The sequence below is a fragment of the Corvus brachyrhynchos genome, unplaced genomic scaffold (genome assembly GCF_000691975.1).
Source record: "Corvus brachyrhynchos isolate BGI_N302 unplaced genomic scaffold, ASM69197v1 scaffold370, whole genome shotgun sequence".
Taxonomy (NCBI): Eukaryota; Metazoa; Chordata; class Aves; order Passeriformes; family Corvidae; genus Corvus; species Corvus brachyrhynchos.
Window position 1 is genome coordinate 3,673,962 of NW_008235977.1, and position 8,615 is coordinate 3,682,576.

Sequence of the window (8,615 nt, forward strand, 5' to 3'; positions counted from 1 at the left end):
GTCAGGTGGTCACTACCCCAGAAAACACACATCTCAGCTTTGCAGCTTTCCTTAATTAGCAGGTGGCAGAGCAACACATAATTAGCCATGAGTGTTGTCTGTTTTCAGCCAAGTGATGCACCAGTGGAGGGTGCAGGGAGCTCACATGGAGCATATGTCACACAAGCCTCTCCATACTGGCATTACAACCATGCAGGCTCTTCCTGGGAGAGCTCACCAGCTTACCCAACACCTCAGCAGAGAGGTGTAAGACATTCAGAGCATCATTTTGATAGCCACCCTCTAATTTCATGGTCTGGATCTGGCATGGAAGTACCTGGGCTGGGGAAGTACCAGGTGAAGGGCCATATCAGAAGACTCAGTCTTTGTATCAACCATCACTCCTCTCAGCCCAGTAGCAACACTAATACCATTGGCAGGACCCCCATTGCTAAAGCTGCATCCCTCAACTGAAATCAGCAGTGGTGGATGATGCAAAACACTTGCTTTCTTTAATGTCAAGACCCAAGAGTGGGAAATACTAATTTTTACCACAGCTTGAGCAAAGATATGTCAAAACTAAACAGTTTCAGGTTTGTGGTAATTTAATCATATTCCTTCCATTTGTCAAATGGAATTTAAAAAAAACCCAAAACAGTTGATTTTGGTTCATCTTGGAATTAACAGGTACCTACCCAAGCTGCCAGAGTACTTCATAGACACTATAGCTAAATTATTTCATGTCCCTCTTCTCCTACATGGACCATGTTCCCCCATCTAATTTTCCATCCCACTGTCCTCCCTCACCAGCGACAAGGCCTCATGTGATTTCCTTGGCTACGACACAGCACAGGAGTCACTGCCCTGCTGGAAGTCTCTGCCACGGAGGAAAATTGAGAACACACGGTATCCAAGCCACCAGTTCCCATGGACACTGTGCTGCTTGGGCAGGGGACTTCTCTTCCTGTCTGACCTGGCAGAAACAGCCTCAGCATTGCAGAGCCATGATCTTTTTCAGCAGGGAAAACACCTCACCTGGGGGAAAATGTGTCAAAGTACCACAGTTCTCCATGGGACAGAATTTGTTGTTACCAACTCTCCTGCCAAAAGCCCACTCTGCCCTGTCCAGAGAGGGTCAGCAGGGAGTGAAGGCTGCCCTGCATGTGCCCTGCCAGCAGGGAAAGGGACATGCATCAGCAATTACCAGGAAAGCGGGGTAAAAACAAAATCCCCAAACACAGTCTGACATTGAATGCCAGAACACCATCAGTGGAGCTTTCCTGGGCTTCATTATCAGGCCTGACAGCTTTGCACAAACACTGCCAGCCTGTGCACTGTGTGGCAGTGTCCCCAGGAGTGCCTGTCCCCCTCGACACAGCTGTGCTGGCCCAGCACACACCTGAAGCCAGCAGCCAAAGGGTTCATTCTGCTCACAGGGGTATCACTTCTTTGAAGAATCAGTCACTGAACACCAGGTAGTTTCCACAGCTGGTAATTAAACCGATTTGGACATCCAAAGGGCAGTTCTCTTGCCAAAGTGCAGCAGCTCCTGGCAGCCAGCCCTCCCAGCTCTCCTGCATCCTGCTGTTGCTATGGCAGCATGCAGGATGTGCACCTCAGTGCTTATTAGACTCCAAGAAACATTTCCCATGTGAGTTGGGCTGCACAATCACAGGCACATAACTGTTGAGCCATCATGGTATGAAAATTAGCAATGGCCACAATTACCCAGAACTTGAAAAGCTGGAAGAGCACTCATCTTTGTGCATTGGCCGTCCCCATTTAAGGATTTATCTCTTGACTTGCAAAACACTCCAATAAGCACTGTCTGCTACAGGTAAGCAGACATCCTTTTTGTTTGACAAAGGAGCCCCCTTCCCTTCCCTTCCCTTCCCTTCCCTTCCCTTCCCTTCCCTTCCCTTCCTTTCCTTTCCCTTACCTTTCCCATTACTGTAATTCCTTTAATATTTACCCCACATGCAGTGTTTATTCTGCAGTTAGAAAGGAAATTCATCTGCTGTGGCTGTTCTAGCAAGCTCTTGGATTGCCAGCAGCAAATGTAAACTCCAGTGTGACCTCCTGGGTCTGTAAAGCCTGTTGCCCTCAATCGTACTCTGCCATTTTAGTTTTTTAGGATTCCAAAGATGCCAAAAGTAATCTTAGTTTACATTAAGTACAGGTCAGAGACACTCACTGAAGCCAAGAGAACTACTTGCACGAGTAGGGCCTACTTGCAGAGAAAGGATTACTGGTAGAAATGGGGATTAAAAGACTGAAGCCATCGGACTTTAAGTCTCTCTTTTGCTGTGTCAGGTCTTGATTATGTAAACTGGCCACTGGAGCTGAAAGACTCCCAGGATGACGTTGCCTGGAGATCACAGCCCCACCTACATTCCCCCAGGGTTACGCTTGGGGCTTTTAAAGTTTTTGTCATTTTGGAGGACACCCAAGCCTAATTACAGTAGGGACTGGGTGCTGCCAAAAGCACAGAAGCTGCTCAGAATGTCTTCATACTGTAATATTGCAAAAGTGCCTCACTGAAGCCGAGCAGTTGGTCCAGGCTGTCTCCCCGCAGAGGGGAATATTAAGGAGTGAGGCAGTGACAGGCAGTGACACAGCACACATGGCAGCAACCCTTTCAGGGCTGTCACAACACCCCGCACCAGGATAGTGTGCACTAGCTGGCTGCCACGAGGGTCCTCCAAAACACATGGGGGGCAAGGTCACTAATAGGTGCAGGGTGACCCAGTGTGTTATCTGAGACATTTGCTGCAGAGGGGGAACACTGCGATGTTGAGTCATGTCACACAGCCACTGCTTTGGGCCAATGACTTGCCTACACTCTTGGATGCTGCCCTGCCTCCTGCTTGTTAGCTGCGGCACAGGGAATTTTGCCCAGACCATGGCCTGGGAGTGTGAAATAGAGTGGCTCTGATCTCTTTCTTTCTTTCCTTCCTAATTTCAACTGCAAGCAAATCTGTCTTTTACAATGCATCAGTCACCAGTGAACTCAGTGGTCTTCTGCATAGGGTGGACATCAGAGCTCTGATGTCTGTGCTGGATGGGGGCTGCCTCTGAGTAGGACTGTCCTGCACACATTGCCTCGGTCCTGGTTTCTCTCTGGCCATCCACAGTGCTCCAAGGGAGGACCTGCAGCCTGGTAAAAACTGCTGTGCTGGCAGAAGCCACAACTTGTGTGGGGTGAGGAGGAACAGTGGGGAAAAGGTCCACACAGGAGCAAAGCTGAGAGCCTTTTCCTAGGAGCCTCCAGCAACAGCAGTGTTTTAAACCCCCACGTAAGTGCAAGCCTATATTTCAATGCCTGCAGGTTGCTATGGACAACCAAAGATTTCTAAACTGTTGCAGAGCAGAGCCCCAACACTCTGTACACTGCAGAAACACTTGGCATTTCTGTTACCAAGAGATCCATGTTGGAAAGTAAGGAATACTTTTATACAATAATCACTTTTCAACTGAAGATGTGGAATGTCCAATCAGTCTGAGGTGAAGCCGATCCCTCAGGTAACCCCCACCCATTTAAATGCTCTAACACCTGAAATCACCTCCTCAAACATGCAGCCCCTTCAGATAGCCCACACAACGGCAGGGGCAAACTATATGGAAGCAAGTTGCTGGGATAAGAGCAGGTTCTCGAGAATGACAGGGGAATTAATGGGGGGGAAAGGTCCATGGAGTCAAGTTTCGCCATGCATGTAGTCGTGGCTGCAGAAGCTGCAGCTCTGTGTAGAGAGCAGCCTCTGACTGCATGCACAGCACTGCACACCTGACCCACAGGTGGGATCTCTGCTTGCAAAGGGCCCACCACAGCATGCGCCAAGACCTGTGTTCCCTGGCCACCCCTTTCCTTGGGAAGAGGAGCGTCCTTCCCAGCTGGACGGGGCATAACAGGGCTACTCTTACGTGATTGCACACACAACAAGGGCTGTTCATAGAGCCATGACGAGTGAGCCAGGGACAGGATACAGAGCCTCTAAGACCCCTCATCCATCCAGATGGCATCCTTCATGTGCAGCACATCCTCATCTCACACGGTTTCAGGAATGAAGAAAACACACCCGTAAGTTCTTTCTTTGGATCTATCTCATGAACATTAACACGGTGTTACTAATGCTGTGCCTTCTTGATGCAGGGGTGCTGTTGCCTGCAGTAAGAGTAGGGCAAACAAGGTAGAGCAAAATGATCTGCTAACATCCTGCAAGAGGTCTGTGGCAGATCTATGGCAGACTTGGGTCCCCAGAGCCTGCTGAAAGCATTGCAGTTTCTATCAGGTAAGATACCAAGGTATATCTATCAGGTATACCAAGATAACTATGAAATATAGTTACCCCATTTTAAGAGGGCGAAAGTGCCTGCAGAGTTTGCAGTCACAGAAACTCATCCCCCACAACCTCTTGCTGTAAGCACAGAAATGCACTTTCATTTGGTCTAAAGTGAAAACTGTGATACGGGAATATGCAGAATAGTTAGTATTATTTGGCTTGGCACAGGGAAAATGTCAAGGAAAAAGATCTAGGAGTAGGTTTTGCTTATCCTGCTCCATCTATACCCAATGCATGTCCTCCTCTCTTTCAGCAGATCTGCAAAGTGCCACCTAATTTATCTTCCCACCGACACAGGCACAGAGAGCACACCTCCATGATTAATGGACTTTTACACTCAAGGAGTTGGTTACATTGCAGCAGACAATGAGAAATTTGATTACCACTAATACGGTATTGACACAAATGTCAATGCTCTAAGATACACAATATCATTTTGAATCAAGGATCCCTTTCATCATTGTTATTTTTGTTTGCTTCTTCCACTTCAATAAGCTGTTGCTCTGTGCATTACCCAAATACTCCAGACTAAAACTACCTGGGGACACTTCAGTTTTTATGTAACACTTCACTGAGTAGGAGGCACCCTTAACAAAAAGGTGTTTGTGCTCACATAGCCCCGTTATCATTTAAATACACAATACTCCAGCTGAAAACTGTGGTCAGCTGATGCCTTTACCTTAGTGATAACTAATCTGTTGTTTTATCAAAGTCAAATATAGCAGGAAGTGGAAATAATGGCTTTTTCTTTTTTGTCTCTGGAGAATTGTACTGATCAAATCAGCCAAATCTTGGCCAGTCAAAAATTAAATTAAGCTTGGCAATCACGTCATGTAGCCAAACAACCGAGGCAGTGAGATCCACAGGTGGGATCTCTCTTTGCAAAGGGCCCACACAGCATGAACAGAGGCTGCAGCTGGCCAAGGCTTGTGTTTCCCTGGCCACCTTCCTTCCCAGCTGGGCAGAGGCACAACCCTGCTGGGTTCTCTGTGGGACAGTGACTCAGTGAGAGGCTGAAGGGCTTTGGACTCAAATGTCTTTACTTGTTCTGGATTTCCTTTGCCAGGCTGCTGGTTTTGGACTGTGGGACCTGACCTGGGCTTTACCTCCTGTCTCCTGCTTCTGGCTTGGCCAATGGAAATGGGTCCATGAAGAAACCCAGTTACCCTCACCGAGCAGCTGTTAAATTTCCGTATCTTCAAGAAGGAATTAGCTTAGCTTCTGACACAAAATTTTGATAAGGACTGGAGAAATAGGCAGGGTAGAAGAAGAAGCAGAGTTTCTGGGGACGAGGGCTCTTAGTGGCACCCATGCAACCATTAAAGTTCTTAAACTCAGCATGGAGGCTGAAGTTATACCAAGCCTTGAAGCTGATCTCATTTCTATCCAGAACCTAGAGCAGAGCAGAGGAAGAGGAGCAGAAGGCAGGAGAGAGACAAGCCTTATGACCAAGTGGCAAAGTTCACTCATCACTTTAAAGTCTAAAGCTGTGCTTCAAGAAATGAAAGCAGAGCCCAGGCAAAATAAACACAACAGAGCTTACCTGGGAAAAAACCCGACTGGAAACCGGCAAAACCAAAACACTTTAAGAGCTAAAGAAATGTAAAAATAAACTCTCCATATTTTTTATTAATATATTAAGAGTTTAAAGTCTGTAAAACCATTTGTAACCATGTGAAAGGAGCAAAGTATGAGATAAAAATGCACTGTGAGGCTGCTAAATAATGTCCTTGTCTCTGTACTGCTGCAGGATGTGATGGGGTGGCATCTGCATCCAGCCTCCTTGGAGCAATGGACTGAAGTACTGTCCAGAGGGGGTGTGAAAGGAGGACACACAAGCTCAAACTGATAAATAAAACAGAAAAAACCTCCCATGATGTTTCTGCTGCTCATGCTGCCGGTATCAACTCCATTAACACAACCATTTTCTTTTCTCCTTCGGACATTATGGCCTTGTTTCATCTGGTAAACGTGTTACACCTTCTGGCCAATAATTACTTACATGGCCATTTCTTTCTTCCTCAAGAACTAGAAATTTTCACAACCCAGTGTTATCACAGATTTATTATTTACTGGTAACAGCATATTTAAAATCCAAAAAGAAGGAACTGAGTCACAAAGAAGAGCAATTTGATACTACCTTCAGGCTTGGGAGAGAGTCAATTCTGTAAATCAGGAATACAGTCTAATAGAATATAGAGAAAAAGGCTGATTCTGAGTCTGCCCAGGTGCTCTCCAGCCATGGAAAGTCACAGGACAGCTCTGCTCTTCACCACCTCCTAAGGATTCCCAGATCATATTCCAACTCCCAGAACATTAAAAGGGAGGCAACAAAGATCCCTACACAAATGGCTGGTCATTAGTTCAATCTATCAAACAACCAGAGACAAGAACTACAATTACACCAGTGAATATAAAAACTGTATGGAAATGCCATCCTTTTCACACTGCAGGCTATGAAACAGGCAACAGCTGTGACAAGGAAAAACATTCCCTTCCTCATCACTGGGGATTTAAAAGACCGAGTTAGACAAGAACCTGCCTGGTGAAGGCAAAGCCAGTCCTGCCCTGGGGCAGAGGGTAGCCTGAATGACTTAGAAACAATGATATCCAAGCCGTTTGCTACAGTCATAAAGGTGCAACACTTCCCCATTGCAGTACTGACTGTCCAGCAGTCTGTCTGCTGGCAGATGAGATCATGGTTACTACAGTAACCACGGTGGTTTTCTTTTCTAAGGGAGAGACAGAGGAGGTTTTTTCCGTCAAACTGTAAGTATGCTCAACTCAAATGCTTAAAAGCCTGCTGCTGCCAGGCTCTGCAGATTAGCCCTGAACCAGACAGTAAGAGCAAAGTTTGGTCCATGTGTGGGCACTGGTGGCATCCTCAGTACAGAGCTGAGCACTGCTCTCCCAAGAACTTTGGGGGAAATTTTTTTTTAAAAAATGCCCCCCCAAATCTCCTCCCTCCAGGTTTTAAAAATGGCACATTGAAACCTAAGTGAAATAGGTACAGAGACAGAGAGCCAGGATAACCAAGAGCATTAAGGGTTCTCCTTGGCAGGCTGGGAACAAGCTTGGTGTGAGACTGGGACTTGCTGTGCACCCTGTAAGTCAGATACATGGACTGCCCTCTGCAGTGTACATCAGACAGTGTGTGGGTGGCGTGTTCCTAAGTCACTGGGACTACTTTACAATTCAAGTTGCACGTGTAACTAACCCTGCCACTTACCCCTACTCTTTGAATCTAAGTGTGAGAGCTTGATCTGACACATTTATCCTTATTTGCTTTAAACATTTCTCCATTGCTTTACGTTTACCTTCTGTAACAGAGAGATAAATGTTTTTCTTCCTTTGGTAACCTACTAGCGCTCTATTGGTACTCATATAGCTGACAGGGATAGTCTCTAATGCTCCTAATCCTCCAGTCCTTATTTGGGGAGCCATTACTTGAGAAAAATTCATTTTGAATCATCAGACCTGGCCTGAAATTGAACTGAAGGAGAATTTATTCACCCCAGATGAGCCTTAAATGCTCACCAGTAAGAGCAAAGGCTTTCTAAACTGGCCCTTACTATGCAAGTGGTACTTCACACCTCCCATCCCAGTGCCGATCAACTGCAGAGATCATCCCAAGGATATTTCTATTGCCAAGTAAATACGAAATTTTTATGAATTTATTGATGCCTGGGTTTATGCCTTGTATCCCATTTTCATTGCCATATGTAAAACTTGGGGATTTTCCCCCCTGCTCTGTGAAAGTCTTCCACTGGGATGTGGTTCTTTGTGCTGGGCACATCTAACAGCATCACAGTCCCTTTGTCCCCAGCACATAGTTTCCCATCCTATTATATTTATGTCTTTGCTTGACTTTCTCTGCCAGCACATTTGTTGTGAGAATAACAGCCCTTGGGGGCAGATAGTTCTTATATTTTCTTCATGCCTAAAATAATTGTACCTACTTATTAAAAACCTCACTGACGGTATGACAGTACTGACAGTATGATACAATAACCTTTGTGATTTATTTATCTTTCAGTGAGCTTTAGAGAGAGCTACTGCCTCTTTTCCAACTTTGTACTGTATAGTCCATCATCAAATGCAGTGCTGCGCTCTGATGTTTGCAACATCCTACAACAAGAAATTGGTCTTTGAACTACATTTATTCTACCCTTATCTAGTTGATTTACTGGTTCCTCAAATATTTGCTTCCTTACACTGTCTTAATTGAAGATTCCTCCTGCCTGTATTTCCCTTCACTGCTATTCTACAGAGAGCAACACTCTCCAAACAGCACGT

The 8,615-nt window shown here is 45.9% G+C and overlaps 1 long non-coding RNA gene across 1 annotated transcript; it reads left to right on the forward strand.

Moving 5' to 3' along the window:
• The first annotated feature begins 588 nt into the window (after positions 1–588).
• Positions 589–8,318, forward strand: LOC108445316. The gene is made up of 3 exons (XR_001860135.1): positions 589–1,816; positions 4,130–4,268; positions 5,386–8,318. It is a non-coding gene; the product is annotated as an uncharacterized LOC108445316 (long non-coding RNA).
• The last annotated feature ends 297 nt before the right edge of the window (positions 8,319–8,615 follow it).